The following is a 15,279-nucleotide window of genomic DNA, read 5'->3' as shown; positions in this document are numbered from 1 at the left end:
TAAGCTTTTTTAAAATCCCTGTCTTAATTTTCATTGATTGTGGGAAGTATTTCTAAGAGTCAATATGTCATTCTAAGCTTGTTTTTTTAATCTATGTCTTCATGGATTTTAAGACAATACTTTTAGAAATTTTTTTCACTTTGTGGAAGTTGTATAATAAGTTAGCAAAAGATAACAACTGAAATTTGATTCTGAAAGAAATTAAAAATACTCATTATAGTGAAGAAAGAGGAATAGCAGCTAGTCCTGTTTTGAGTAGAATTAATTCCATTTCCAATCCTTTTGTTTCCTTTCAGATATGCATATTATTATCCTGATATAAGAGCTGGTGTTCTTTTTGCTGCACTACATTCAAGTTTCATTTTGGCTGCTGGCTGCTGGCTGCTGGCTGGCAAATAAAAAAGAATCAGACAAGAATTTTTTCATGCTGTAATGACACAGGAGATTAGATGGTTTGATGTAATGATGTAGGTGAATTTAACAGTAGATTTCTAGAGTAAGTATTAAATATCAGTTAATTGGCAACTGAGTACTAATTCTAATTATTGAAAATCAGTTGTAATACTTCCCTCATACCAATGTTATTTTATCTTATTAAACTCCTCTGTAAGCTATGCTATTATTTATATGGATCCTGAGATGTGTATTTAAATGGAACCTGAGGAAGAGAGGCGTTGGAGAATGCTGCTCTATGCCTTCTGTGGCTGCAAACTTGTAGCTGTGTTGAATTGCAGGTGTTAGAAACATGATGAAGCACTGACAAACTGTACTGCATCCAAAGAGTTTATTTCTGTCTTTTCCACACATTCTTATTTGTTTGGATATAATTTGGTTTTTTCAGTGACATCTCCAAGATTAATGAAGAAATAGGGGGGAAATGGCAATGTTCTTTCAGGCAGTGGCTACTTTTTCACTGGATTTATAGCTGGTTTTACAAAAAGCTGGAAAATAACACTTGTGATCCTGGCACTCAGTCCTGTTCTAGGGTTGTCATCAGCTCTCTGGGCAAAGGTAGGCAAAAAGTGTGAGTTTTCAATACATTGGTAAACTATATCTTCTATAATCCCATTTGGTATCTGTAAGATTTAAAAATGCAATCTGGCTCCTAGTGAATTTAGACCTTGCCCACATGCAGAAAGGTGTGAATAGGTGCATGACGACACTGGTACAGCTGGAGAAGTGCAGTGCCTCCACCACGGACTCAGCTATACTGCTGCAAAGTTTATGTAAGTATAAACATGAAAGGGTAAATAAGCAGTACTTTCGCCTTCTTCATTGGACCCCGTGACAACTACAGCAAAATAACCAAGTACTGTCAGTAAAAACAAAGAAATACAGAAATGAAGTCAAATGGCACAGCTGCAGTCATCGCAGGTGACTGACAGTAAGTTCTGGCATGAACCTGGAGCGAATCAGGTTTCCTATGACAAGACCCGTCTGTGGGCTCCGACCCCAAGGCGAGGAGGGCTTTACCCCCAGGGGCAGCACAAGGGCGCGGGCAGGGACAGCCGGGCAGCCGGCACACCGTTAACTCTGCTCCAGACCATGCCTTTGCCATTTGCTCAGCTTCCAATCACTTACTGAAAACAGCACGCCAGAAGTGGATGCAGACCACCTGGAGAGAGAAAGAGACTTCATCTATAGAAATATAATTGCTTTTGGCTAGGACTTTCAAAGGGGCATCAGGATGTCGAGTACCAACTGGCTACGGAGTTTCAGTGACACTGGCCAGCCTTGCCCTTTCAGCTAAGATGAAAATCCCAACCCTATTTAACATGTGCAGTCCCTAATACTCCATAGCACATGAGTACTCTGCTATGGCTTCATCTGCAGCCTACTATGTGTTTGGAGCATGAATGTTCCCATGGCTGTCAGGCAACTAATTGTCCTGACACAAACCAGAACGGCCTGACCGTGCTGGTGCAAGTATTTCTAGGTGTAAGGGATCTTAGTCAGCTCCTCTGGCCATCCAAAATGATGAAAGTATAGAACTGAAAATCCAACCTCATTTTTTGGCAGCAGATAACATGCATTTTTCTAGTCAATATATTTTATGCAATGCAAACATTGTCATGATGCCCTTCATTAAATTTCTGCCTTGGAAGTCAAATGTGGATTCTTTTTAAATCTTTATAATAAAATAAAGCAGATAGGAAATTTGGTACAATAAATTAAGAATTCTTAGACATCAGAACAACACTTGAGCTCGTTCTGGTTTTGTTCGAGTGGGGGAGTTAAAATATTTTTCTTCTGCACAGATAATTTCCACATTCACTAACAAAGAGCTAGATGCATATGCAAGAGCAGGAGCTGTTGCAGAGGAATTTCTGGCAGCAATTCGAACCGTGGTAGCATGTGGAGGACAAAGAAAAGAAATTGAAAGGTGAGAATAAAGTTTCCATATGTTCATTGTTTTTATAATAGTGACTAAAGAGATTTTGAATTTTTTTATATCTTTGCTGCTGACTTTTTTCTTGTCTCTACTTTTTTATTAGCTTCAAAAAGCATCATAAAACATGCAGAGATGCAGTTCCTTTCCCAAAGAGAATATGGTCTTACAGGCCTCATAAACCCAGTGAGAGTTGTAAGCAAAAAAGACAGGCACGTGGCAAAAAAAAGACAAGTATAACACTAAGGTCACAAACCAAGGTTATGCATATGTATATATTTCTATTATACTATGGAACATCATTCTTGCCATCTTTTTGATCTTTTATCTAAAGATAACCAGCATGACCACAAATACTGCCAGGAGTTTTTCAAACTCGAGGTTCAATAACAATTGTTATCCACAGAAAACACACACCATCCCCTGACCTGCTTCTCCCTTTATGCTCCAGCCGCCACTGCTGCTGGCTCAGGCAGCTTAAAGAAGTCCTTTGGGCACCTGGCCCTCACTTCCCAGTTCACCCCAGCATCTTTCTTCAGTTACCCAGTGCTGTTCATCACCTCTTTTTCCTATTCATCCTTAGAGCACTGTTTGCCAGCCACTTCCCGCCATGGATGCACTGAATGTGATGTAGGTCTTTCCTCGTGACCCCGAAGTGGGAAGGACCTCCTGTGTTACCAGGAACAGTTAGTAAGCAAATGTGTCATCTAATTCCCTTGTTAATAAGCATAAAAACTCCATTCTAAAACCAGGTAGGCTTTTTAACTCTACTGCTGGTGGAAGGCTATTCTACTGCTTGACTGTCTGAAGACGGGACATCTATTTCCAACAAAGTGTATGCATAGTTCCTATACATTAATTTGTTACTGTATCAGCACTGAACATTTGCTTTAGTAGTTCCCTCCCATGGGTTTACTTTCCTGTGTTGTTTATATAAATATATCATAGACTCTCTCAGGTGGCATTTTGCTAGGACAACCAAATTAAGTTCTTATAGTTTTCTCATACAGTATAGGTTTGCCATTTCACTGGTCATCTTTTATTTTACATAATTATGGTTCATCTCCTTCTCTTATTACTACCCTCCAACATCAAGTCTCTAATTCTGTAAGACATTCTGGTATTCTTTCTCCTGGTCCTCTCACTGGTCCTCTGTACTGATTCTCTTGGGTTTGTACCATCAGGAAATATCATTATCCTGAGTATTGTTTGCATGCCCAAGTCACTAAAATAAGTAAAAACAATAAATCCCAAGACTGACTGAAGAATTCATGTTGTCAACTCCCTTGTGTATTGTAGCTCCCTGCTGAAAACCACAGTCTTGCTTCAAACTGTACTGTTCTTTTATTACTTCACAACTACTGTTCATTTAATAATTTATCCTATGGCTTTAGGATAAATTGGCATTAGATGGCATTAATGAAGTCCCAAAGGACTAGTTTTACTGTCTCACCTCTCTAGAAAAGACACTATTAAAGAAAAGTAATTGGGTTAATCCTTTGCTTTCATAACCCATAACACATTTCATTTCTTGTAATTTCGTATGATTTTATTTTATTTCCATTTATTTCTGATTTTGTTATTTTCTTCAGGATTTGTTTGCAAGCTTTGTGTGCTGTTTTTGTCAGGCTACAAGATTGTAATTTCTCAGGTTACTGTTTCTTTTGTAATACTTCGGTCCTGTGGCTCTATCCACAATTCAAGGCACTGCTTACGATTCTTCATAGCATCAGTAATATTCACTCACAGTTGGAAGATTCCACCTAAAATCACAAGATGAGAGCTGTTTAACAGCTTGCCATAGCCTTTTTCCACTCCTCCAGGACTTGTTCCAAACAAAATTGATCAGCTCAGTCTGTTACAACATGAAAGGCAGTCAATACATTTTCATCTACTCTTAGCAAGATCTTTCTCAGAACTGGATTACTGTTTACAAAAGTATTTTATATAAGTTTGATTTATTTTATGGGAAATTTATGAATATACACAATGTAAGAAAGAGTAATTTCCTGTATGTTCTGGTTTGTTTGGGTTTTTTTTCAGAAACAAAAAAAAAATTAGAAGATGCCAAACACATTGGTATCAAAAAGGCTACGTCAGCCAATATTTCTATGGGTATTGCTTTCTTTTTGATATATGCATCATATGCCTTGGCCTTCTGGTATGGAGCCACCTTGATACTCTCCAATGATTATACAATTGGAAAAGTCTTTACAGTATGAATTCACCAGTAGCTGAACAATGTTTATGAGAAATACTGAACTGATCTTGTATAATCTTTTTGGAATATGTGACTTCAAATTTTAAGTGAGGCTGAAGTTAGCTTTTCAAACTACATTTTTCACTTTTTCACCCTTGCTAATAAAAACAACCGGTACAGTTGTTCTGCATACCACTGATACTTCTGTAAGTTGGGTAGCAACATAAAAATCACCTAATTCGAAGTCCCTTGTGAAAAAGCCAGCTTGGATCAATAATAATTAGCTGTTAATTTTTTATTCAGTCACACCAGATCTTTGCTGAAGTACTGAGGTATAAATTCTAAGTATCATGATTCATGCCAGGTGGTTGCATTCAGGAGAGCAAGACCAGGCGTCAGGCAGCATTCCCTTTGTAACGTGTTAGCTCCTGTCTTAGGCACAGTTCATTTACCTACAGTCTTTATCTGTGCTGGTATCAGGTTGGACCTTTTGTTGGAGGGCTTGGGGTATGACAGTGTGGTTGAAGGATTGATCCCAGCCACAGCCTGCCTGCTAAGGAGTTTGTATCGGTGATAGTCAGCAGCTTTTGGAGCCATTCTCTCCATTGTGCTCAGGCACCAGGGTCACTAGCTAGACCCAAGAGTCTTTGAGGAGCAGCTCATTTAATTGTTCCCACTTGTGACCAGGTGGGTAGGTCCATTTTGTTGCCAGCAGGAGCAGGGAGGTGAATGTTCCCCGGTACTCGGCACTGGTGAGGCAGTAAACCAGCTGGGAAGGAGCTTTGTTCTCACGTCCTCAGTGATAGCAGCTGGTGGAGCAGGGAAAGCAGGAGCACCTGCAGCCAGGCTTCTGCCTCATCTGGCAAGCAGCACAACTGCAAGGTGGGGGTTATTTCTGGTCCTTGCAGAAGGCCATACTCACTGTCACCTCCTCTGGGCCACTAACAATTTAGACTGTAATGTAAGCTTGGTATATGCTTAGATACCTAGATATAATTAGAATAAAACACAAATAAGCGTTTATTCTCAACATCAGAAATGGGTGGCAGAGTTGCATGTGTTCATAAAAAACACCCAAACATTAAAAAGTCAGATCCAAGGCTGAAAAAAATAGATTAGAAATTAGAGTCTGCTTTTGGTGTGACAAATGATTTCAGTTTCACGCAAAGAAGTTTCCGGTTTCCTCAAACATTTGGTTCTGTTCTTGCCAGTACTACAGTGGAGTAGATTACTGTGCCTTTACCTTTTGGGTCGAAGTACCCTTGGTTTTATGTTATATGAAGAAAGAAAGCAATTTTTTTCTATGTTTAACCACAAAAGTAAGTGGTGGCTAGTTTTTTTTCAGGTGGAACTAGAAACATCCTTCTGTTCTCGATTGTCACTAAAGTAGAATCCCAGCCATCAGCACCTCACAATATCTTTCTTATCGTCCAGTTGTGGAAGGAGGAAATTTGATTCCCTTTTTTCCTACTGATGTTTACCTTTTGATAAATGATTGCCACCTGTTTAATTGCTGCTTTGATTCTAGACTTCATCTTATTGCACAGCATGCATGAAACTACTTGAAGCAATGAGAGTTAATATTCTCAGATAGATGAAACTACATAATTAGAGTTATGAATTCCTAGCTATGTATTATGTGGTGGGTTTTATTTTCTCTTTAGGTCTTTTGCCATGTCTGTCATCCAAAAGTGTAGAACATCTGACTTCTTTTCTGAACTAAAAGTAGCAATTGTGTGTACAATATCATAACATTTAAAAATTCTACTAACACAAATTTGGATACGGGACAAGCATCTAAATACTGGAATGTGAGCCAATAACTGAGGAAGATGCAAATTCCTACCAGCAGTTGTTTTATCCAGTAGTTCAGAAAACCAGGTTAAAGAAGAAAAAGAAATTATTGCAAAGCTTCCTTGAATAAATATACTTCAATCTTCATTCTTAAAAAAAGCCCAATCCAACAACTGAGAGACAATTCTAGATCTTCTGTAACTATGCCCAAGTTATTGATAATATTTCTTTTCAGCTATCAATAATTTAAAGGACTGCCTTTATAGTGACTACATCTGTAGTGATTTGGCAATGTAACTTCTACTTTCAAGTCCTACATCAAAAAATATTAAAATATTTGTATAGTTTAGAACTTTATATGACTTTTCTAAATACTATGTATAAAATATAACTAAACTTAGGGTTGTGTTTCCAATTTTTGCAGATAATGGTTTTGAGACAAAGCTGAAGTATCTGCTGATATTTTTACCTCTGAGGTCACATCTACCTTGTAGTGCAGAGATGTGAGCGCAGCTGTTGTAATTATTCCCATGCTAACTCAAGTAACTAGCTGAGATACCAGTAACAGAAGCACCATGCCTGACAAGGAGTGGTTTGAGCTATAATATTTACTTACCAGACTTATGGTACATACTGGCTAGCTGAGTCTGTAAACTGGTACCCACTGGATGGCTGGCAGGGGCTGAACCTTGCTACTATAGAGTCATAGTGACTACAATGCTATTTTAAAACTAATCTTGGGTTGTCTACACAAGCTATATTTCTGCCTTTGGATATTAGTGCGCTATTCCTGGTTCAAGACTGTTCTTGATAGGAATGAAAACAAGTGCATTGAAACCTAGTCCTCTGTCTGCGTTAATATGGCACAGCTGCTGTCTCCTACACTATACTAAAGGAAGGAGTGTAATCATGAACACAAGTTACTGTTAGTATGCAATGGCTGGGTGTGAATGCGCAGGTTACTCCTCCCTTTCACTGATGTTTTAAATTATTTCCTCTATTCTTAATTTACGCCAGTGAAGACTTAAGGCCCTGAGCATTTGCCTTGGTTACTCACCCCTGACAGCAGATCTTCCAGTGACCTGGACTGGCAGCTTCATGCATCCATGAGTAGTTGCAGCTACTTTGCAATGAGGCCTGCTATGCCTCATTATCTGGTAACATTAACTTCTAAGATGTCACAGCCCTGTATCATGCTAAAATGCCATTAGGAATCTAGACAATGTTTTTTCCCTTTTCTTGACATGTTATTCTGCACAGGAACCTCAAATTGACAGTTCATCCAATGCTGCCTATAAACTGAAGCATGTTAAGGGGACTTCGGAATTCCAAAATGTTTACTTCAATTACCCTGCTGGGCCAGATACTAAGGTATTACACATGGAGGTGATAGAGATTCCATTTACATAACTTGATCACCTTAGAGAGAAACAATTGCTATAATTGGGGGAAGAAAAAAAAAAGGTCCTAGAAATAATAGAAACCTTTGCTTTTATCTAGAACTGATAACACATTTTAGCCAGAACTGGTTGCTTAACTAAATTAAAAGCCAACCTTTTAAAATAAAATGTAACTACATGAAATTTCCACTAAAAACTAAAAGGTTGGAGATCCTTATAAGTCACAAATATAAAGAAAAACACTAATTGTAATAATACTTGTTTTAACCCAGTTAAAATGTTATAACAGTATACTGCTCTGCCAAATTGTCCACACTGTACATCTGGTAAAAGTATTTCTCTGAGAAACTGGCAGCAGATCCAACACGTACTTTATTACATTTACAATGCAAAACCTGCCCCTTTGAAGGAAATTATTGTTTTGTTTGAGAGCTCTCACTAAGGTAAGCCTTGATGCAATTAACTGGGGAAGAGGTCTGAATGATTTCTGAAAATACATTTATTAAGAATGTCTTGGAAAAGCATCTTTTCCAATGTGAAGGAAGTCCAGTTTCACTAATCTATAAAAGGGGATCTGTTTCCATTTTGTTCAGGTAGAACATGAAGACAGAGAAGAAGGAGGCTTTCTTAGTCAACTTTTAAATAAATAAAAAAAAGAAAATATTCCAGCTCACCAGTTTCTAAAGAGATCAATTTAAACATTTGGCATTTATATTAGCTAGCTTCCATGTAAATGTCTAACAATGTAATAAGCATATTTCCATGTAAAGACTTGCGGAACAAAGACTTTCGATTGAGTTCTAAGGTAGCTTGAGGGTTTAAAATAGATGGTGTCAGTTCATATTTGCTCATTTTGACATCACCTGAATCTCACAATTTAAAATATTCTTGATTAAAATGGCAAAATTCAGAGGTTTTAGTATTACTGAAATGAAAAAGTGTTTGTTTTACACTATTGTTCTGAAATAAGAATAGTCCTGGCAAATGTTTAATGGAATATCAGCTCTCCCACTTCTTTTAAGCTAGGAACTTCCTGATGATGGCTTCCTTCCAGGTTACTTGTAATGAAATAATATGATGTTTTATATAAATATGCAAAAATAAAACTATAAATTGTTCCTTCTTGGTAACTGAAGAAGAAATATCCAAGAAAATGTTCCCTTTCATCTTATTACATAGAGATTTACAAATATGTCTCTGCTTGAAGTTTTAGAGAAACCTACAGAGAAAAGCCCCCATAGGTCAACAGCAGTGTAAGAGGGAAAGAAAAGTTCTTTTCCCATACAACTGCAGTGATTGCTTTGTGGCATCCTCGCCACCTACCTGAAACTCAGCGGTCAAGGGAGGAGTAAGTAGGTTTGCATGGAAAGCAGACCTTCACTTTTGCAGTAGGTGTGAAATGCCACATTTTGAAGGGATGAGCAGAAGGAAGAATCTCTTCATAGTGCAGTAAAACTCCAGAAACTCCACATCAGCCTTTCCACAATTTCACATGTAGTTCTTCCCCTTACTAGATAAAGCTCTCTTGAAAAATCTTATTGTAGTCTAAAGAGTTTCTTCAAATTTACACTGACATTTTTACATACAGTTATGTTTTTGGTTACCCTTCTTATATGCACAGATACTGAAGGGCTTGAACCTCAAGGTTAGCTGTGGCCAGACAGTGGCACTGGCTGGTGGCAGTGGCTGTGGGAAAAGTACAACCGTTCAGCTCATCCAGAGATTTTATGATCCTGTATTGGGTCTGGCTGAGATGGAGTTAATACTCCCCACAGCAGCCCTCATAGCACTGTGCCCTGCATCAGTAGCTAGAAAGGTGTTGATAGCACACCAGTGTTTTGGCTACTGCTGAGCAGTGCTGGCACAGCATCAAGGCTGTCTCCCCAACATTTTTGCCCTCCCCTCAATGGCAGGCTGGGGCAGGGCAAGATCTTGGGAGGGGACACAATCAGGACAGCTGACCTGAACTAACCAAACAGATATTCCATACCATATGACGTCAGCTCAGATATAAAAGCTAAGTAAAGGGAGACAGAGGGGGGGCATTTTGTCTTCCGGAGCAACCACTACGCGTACTGAAGCCCTGCTTCCCGAGAAGTGGCTAGACATCGCCTGCTGATGGGAAGTAGAGAATAACATCATCTGTTTTTTTTCTTTGCTTTCGCACGCGCGACCTTTGCTATCACTGTATTAAACTGTCCTTATCTTGACCCACGAGCCTTCTGTTATATTTTCTTCCCCCCCAGCTGAGGAGGGGGAGTGATAGAGCGGCTTTGGTGGGCACCTGGCATCCAACCAGGGTCAACCCACCACAGATCCCAAGGAAGGCACGGTAAGATACCTCAAGTAAGGTGACTGCTCTGTGTGCCACAGTTGTTGGAAGTCTGGTTCTGGCCTCATGGCCCTTGTTCCAATGACCCGATAAAGTCTCCCCTAAAGAGGCAAGTGCCAGCCTGGGGAGAGGTTTCTTGACCAAAACGCTTAGTAAACAGTTGTTGTCTGCTTCCTTTCATTTAGGTTACCATTGACGGGCAGGATATTAAGACCTTAAATGTAAGATATCTGCGGGAGATTATTGGTGTGGTGAATCAGGAGCCCGTGCTATTTGCCACTAGCATTGCAGAAAACATTCGTTATGGCCATGAGGACGTCACCATGGAAGAGATTGAAAAAGCTACCAAGGAAGCAAATGCTTATGACTTCATCATGAAGCTACCCAATGTAAGCAAACCAGCTGTCCTGCTGAAATAACTTCTCCTAAACCTTCTTGTGCCAAAGAGTTCCTTAGAAGGGATTCTTGTAAGCAGAGGAAGCTATCCCTGGAGCTGTGAATAAGCACAGCTATGCAGACCTTCCTCATAACTTTTGAGAATAATGTTAATTCTAAATCTTTAGGTCATGAATTGGTGAGCATTTGGAGAACTATTAGAATTCCAGGGACAAAAACAATTAGGCAGGTATATCCAAGTGGCTGTTTATCCTGTAGAGTTTTAGAGGAAGGAGAAGATGCTGCTGGGGCTACTGATACCGACGTGCCTTTTCTTTACACTGCCTTTCTTTGGTGAAAGGACTGTGCCACTGAGTGTTTTGGAAATGTGTGTGGTTGTCTTGTAGAAGTTTGAAACCGTGGTTGGAGAAAGAGGGGCACAGCTGAGCGGAGGTCAGAAACAAAGAATAGCAATCGCCCGAGCACTGGTTCGCAATCCTAAAATTCTTCTGCTTGATGAGGCAACGTCAGCTTTGGATACTGAAAGTGAATCAGTTGTGCAGGCAGCACTGGACAAGGTCAGTATTGCTCATTTTTTTAAAGAGCTGCAAGAAAGAGACACCCCTAAAAGGTCTAAGGTAAGCTTGAATTTGGTAAATACTGTCTGTTCATGCTGTAGAGGGCTTGCATGGCCAGGTTTAGGTAGCAGGGGGCTACACAGGTGTCTTCTGTCAGAACCTGCTGGAAGCTTCCCCTATATCCGACAGAGCCAATGCCAGCTGGCTCCAAGACGGACCCGCCGCTGGCCAAGGCTGAGCCTGTCAGTGACAGTGGTAGTGCCTCCTCTGGGATAACATGTTTAAGAAGGGAAAAAAAGTTGCTGCAGCACAGAAACTGCAGCTGGAGAGAGGAGTAAGAACATGTGAGAGAAACAGCCCTGCAGACCCCCAGGTCAGTGAAGGAGGGGGAGGAGATGCTCCAGGCGCCAGAGCAGAGATTCCCCTGCAGCCCGTGGGGAAGACCCTGGTGAGGCAGGCTGTCCCCCTGCAGCCCAGGGAGGTCCACGGTGGAGCAGATCTCCACCTGCAGCCCGTGGAGGACCCCACGCCGGAGCAGGTGGGTTCCCAAAGGAGGCTGTGACCCCGTGGGAACCCCACGCTGGAGCAGGCTCCTGGCAGGACCTGTGGATCTGTGGAGAGAGGAGCCCACACTGGAGCAAGTTTTCTGGCAGGACTTGTGACCCCACAGGGGACCCACGTGGGAGCAGTGTGCTCCTGAAGAACTGCACCCCTTGGAAGGGACCCACGCTGGAGCAGTTTGTGGAGGACTGTCTCCTGTGGGAGGGACCCCACGCTGGAGTTGGGGAAGAGTGAGGAGTCCCCCCCCTGAGGAGGAAGGAGCAGCAGAGACAACGTGTGATGAACTGACCACAACCCTCATTCCCCATCCCCCTGTGCTGCTCAAGGGGAGGAGGTAGAGAATTCAGGAGTGAAGCTGTGCCCAGGAAGAAGTGAGGGGTGGGGGGAAGGTGTTTTAAGATTTGATTTTATTTCTTATTACCCTATGCTGGTTTGATTGGTAATAAATTAAGTTAATTTTTCCTGAGTCAAGTCTTTTTTGCCCATGACGGTAACTGGTGAGTGATCTCTCCCTGTCCTTATCTTGACCCATGAGCCTTTCATTATATTTTCTCTCCCCTGTCCAGTTGAGGAGGGGAGTGATAGAGCAGCTTTGGTGGGCACCTGGCATCCAGCCAGGGTCACATACAAAGATTGGGAACTCTAAATGGGGATGAATAGTAAGATGCTTTAAAAAAAAATACTTAAAAAACCTGTTTTGAAATTTGCTAGCACTAGCTCTATCAGGTCAGGCAGACTGCCCAGTGGTGAAGTGTTTTTTAAGTGCCTGTGGAATTTGGTTAATGATGTTATGGGTGGAACTGAATTGCAACAAACTTTCCCAGACAAGCTTTAGTCTTCGGAGCAGTGGAGAGCTCAACACAGGCTAAGGGCTAAATATTCTCAAGAAGGTTTGTGGATCCATGTGGGCTATGTTCTTATTAACACCAGCAAAGTAACTCAAAGCCAACTCAGGGATGTCTTTGAGAGCAGCTGCTACATGCTGACTGCCATCTAGACATAACTTCTAAGCCACCTAGACATTTGAAAACAATAGCCAATCCTGTATTTCTTGTTGTCTTCTCAAAGCAAGTGTACGAACTGTTTACAAAATAGTTCCACCTATTCCTCAGACTAAATCAGTCATATTTGTTGGTATTTTCCCTCCCTCTGTTTCTCTGTCTTACTATGCATCTATGCTTATGCTCTGGGCAAACACAAATTCCCACCCTAAACACTTTCAGCAATGATCATAGTTTATCTATGGGCAATATCTTTGGAAAGCATTTTGCCTCCATATGCTATTCTGCCTCAGGAGAAGTACCTTACGTTACCCACTGTACAGCATTGTGTTGGGAAGAATCAGACAAGAGAATCTACGTTCTCATCTTCAAAGAGATTTTAGTCCCTAATGTTTACTTGGATGCCTAGTTGCCACTAATTTCAGCAAGAGTTAGACTCTCTGTCCACTAGTCTTAATTACTGATAATTCACACTACTCTGTGAAAATACACTAGCTGGCACACTCAGGGATCTTTTTCCCAGCTCATGCCCTATAAAGTGAATCCCAGAGACAGAAGGGCAGAGAACCACTGTTTGAGATTTATTTGGTGGGATCTCAACTAACTGCTGCAATATAAAACTTATACAGCTAGTTTAAACAAGTTACTTAGCCTCTCACCTCCCCCACCTATCTTTAAAATATGTCGTATGGTGAGATGAATCTCGGTGTTGATGTTTCTGGCAAAGCATGCCAGAAAGACTTGCTCAGACTAGACTAGCCCTGAGATAGCTGATGTTAAGCAAGACGAAGCTAAGCTGTTGTGTGCCAAGCATTCACTTGTCCTCCTCTTGCGCACTTTTTCCCTTCCTCACTGTGCTGAGCATTTACCTTTATAGAAGGTTCACATCTGCTCTAGAGTAGACCGCTTTTCCCTGCAGGCTTCAACAAATGTGGTGAAGTGCCAGGTCCTGCACTTTGGTCACAACAACCCCATGCAGCACTACGGGCTTGGGGAAGAGTGGCTGGAAAGCTGCTCGGCAGAGAAAGACCTGGGGGTGCTGGTTGACAGCCGGCTGAATATGAGCCAGCAGTGTGCCCAGGTGGCCAAGAAGGCCAACGGCATCCTGGCCTGTATCAGAAATAGTGTGGCCAGCAGGAGCAGGGAGGTGATCTTCCCCTGTACTGGGCACTGGTGAGGCCGCAGCTCGAGTGCTGTGTTCAGTTTTGGGCTCCTCACTACAGGAAAGACATGGAGGTGCTGGAGCGTGTCCAGAGAAGGGCAACCAGGTTGGTGAGGGGCCTGGAGTCTTATGAGGAGCGGCTGAGGGAACTGGGGCTGTTTAGTCTGGAGAAAAGGAGGCTGAGGGGAGACCTTATCGCTCTCTACAACTACCTGAAAGGGGGTTGTAGTGAGGTGGGTGCTGGTCTCTTCTGTCAGGTGGCTGGAGATAGGACAGGAGGAAATGGCCTCAAGTTGAGGCAAGGGAGATTTAGGTTAGATATTAGGAAAAATTTTTTTACTGAGAGGGTTGTCAAACATTGGAATGGACTGCCCAGGGAAGTGGTTGAGTCACCATCCCTGGAGGTATTCAAAAAGCGAGTAGACAGGGTAGTTCAGGACATGGTTTAGTGGGCATGGTGGTGTTGCACTGATGGTTCAGCTTGATGATCTTAAAGGTCTTTTCCAACCTAAACAATTCGATGATTCTATGAAACCTCTGCTGAATCTCTGTTTACTGTTTATGTGGAAGGGGTCTTCTGCTTTTTATAATTGAGGACATTAACTTGATTTTCTTCTACATCTTGATGTGATTTTAACTTTTTAAGATCATCTCAGACATAGTGAAGCTTTCAGACTACCAAGAAAATGCCTACTATTTCTTATAGAATGGTTTGAATAGCTGTCATTTCCAGTTCTTAAAATCATGTGACAATATTAAGATATCAGGTTTAGCTGAAAATTCATTAAGAATATTCCACACATTATACTTTTCTCTTTTATTTCCTAACTGTAAAACAATTAGTAAACCATTATTCTAACAGTTCAAGTGTTAAGTGAAGATTTTTAAACTGATTATATGTTTGGATTCACTTGTTGAGTCATTAGACATTAACACCAATTTATGCCAGCACACACTGTCACAAAATGCCTGCAAAAAATATCTTTGTTGTGTCAAACTACATACTTACAGGATTTATTTTATTACTTGTGAGTAATGAAAAAGATGGAAAAACAACACGAGTGATAGAAATATGATTTTTAAGAACAATTTTAGATAAATATTTCCAGCTAAGTCACCCAAGTAATTTAGAGTGAGTAAAAGTGCTAAGTGATTAATTTTTAATATTTGTGAAATGCTCTAAAATAGAATTGTCATTGACTTGCTTAATGGTAGATAGTCTTTTTTTCAGTGAAAATTGGATACATAACCTGGGAGGATATTGAAGGGGCAGTTTAAAAAAAAAATAATTTAGATATTTGTATTTAGAAAGTAATAGTCCGACATGAAAAAAAAGAGAGTAACTTAATTCATATTTTCAAATGAAATATGTTTTGCAGTATTTGATTTAAGTTACATTTTTTCTTTAGTTTACCTTTAAGGAACTGAAAAATGTTGTGAAATTCAACATTTCTCAGTTGACAATTTTGATCTTTACTAGAGCACCA

General features: G+C 40.7%; 1 pseudogene; it reads left to right on the top strand.

Moving 5' to 3' along the window:
• The window catches only part of LOC142037455 (ATP-dependent translocase ABCB1-like), a 46,318-nt pseudogene that overhangs the window by 7,021 nt on the left and 24,018 nt on the right, over nucleotides 1-15,279 (top strand).

This window comes from Buteo buteo, chromosome 2 (genome assembly GCF_964188355.1).
Source record: "Buteo buteo chromosome 2, bButBut1.hap1.1, whole genome shotgun sequence".
Lineage (NCBI taxonomy): Eukaryota > Metazoa > Chordata > Aves > Accipitriformes > Accipitridae > Buteo > Buteo buteo.
The sequence above is the reverse complement of the archived record's forward strand: the minus strand, read 5'-3'. Positions and strand labels throughout refer to the sequence as shown.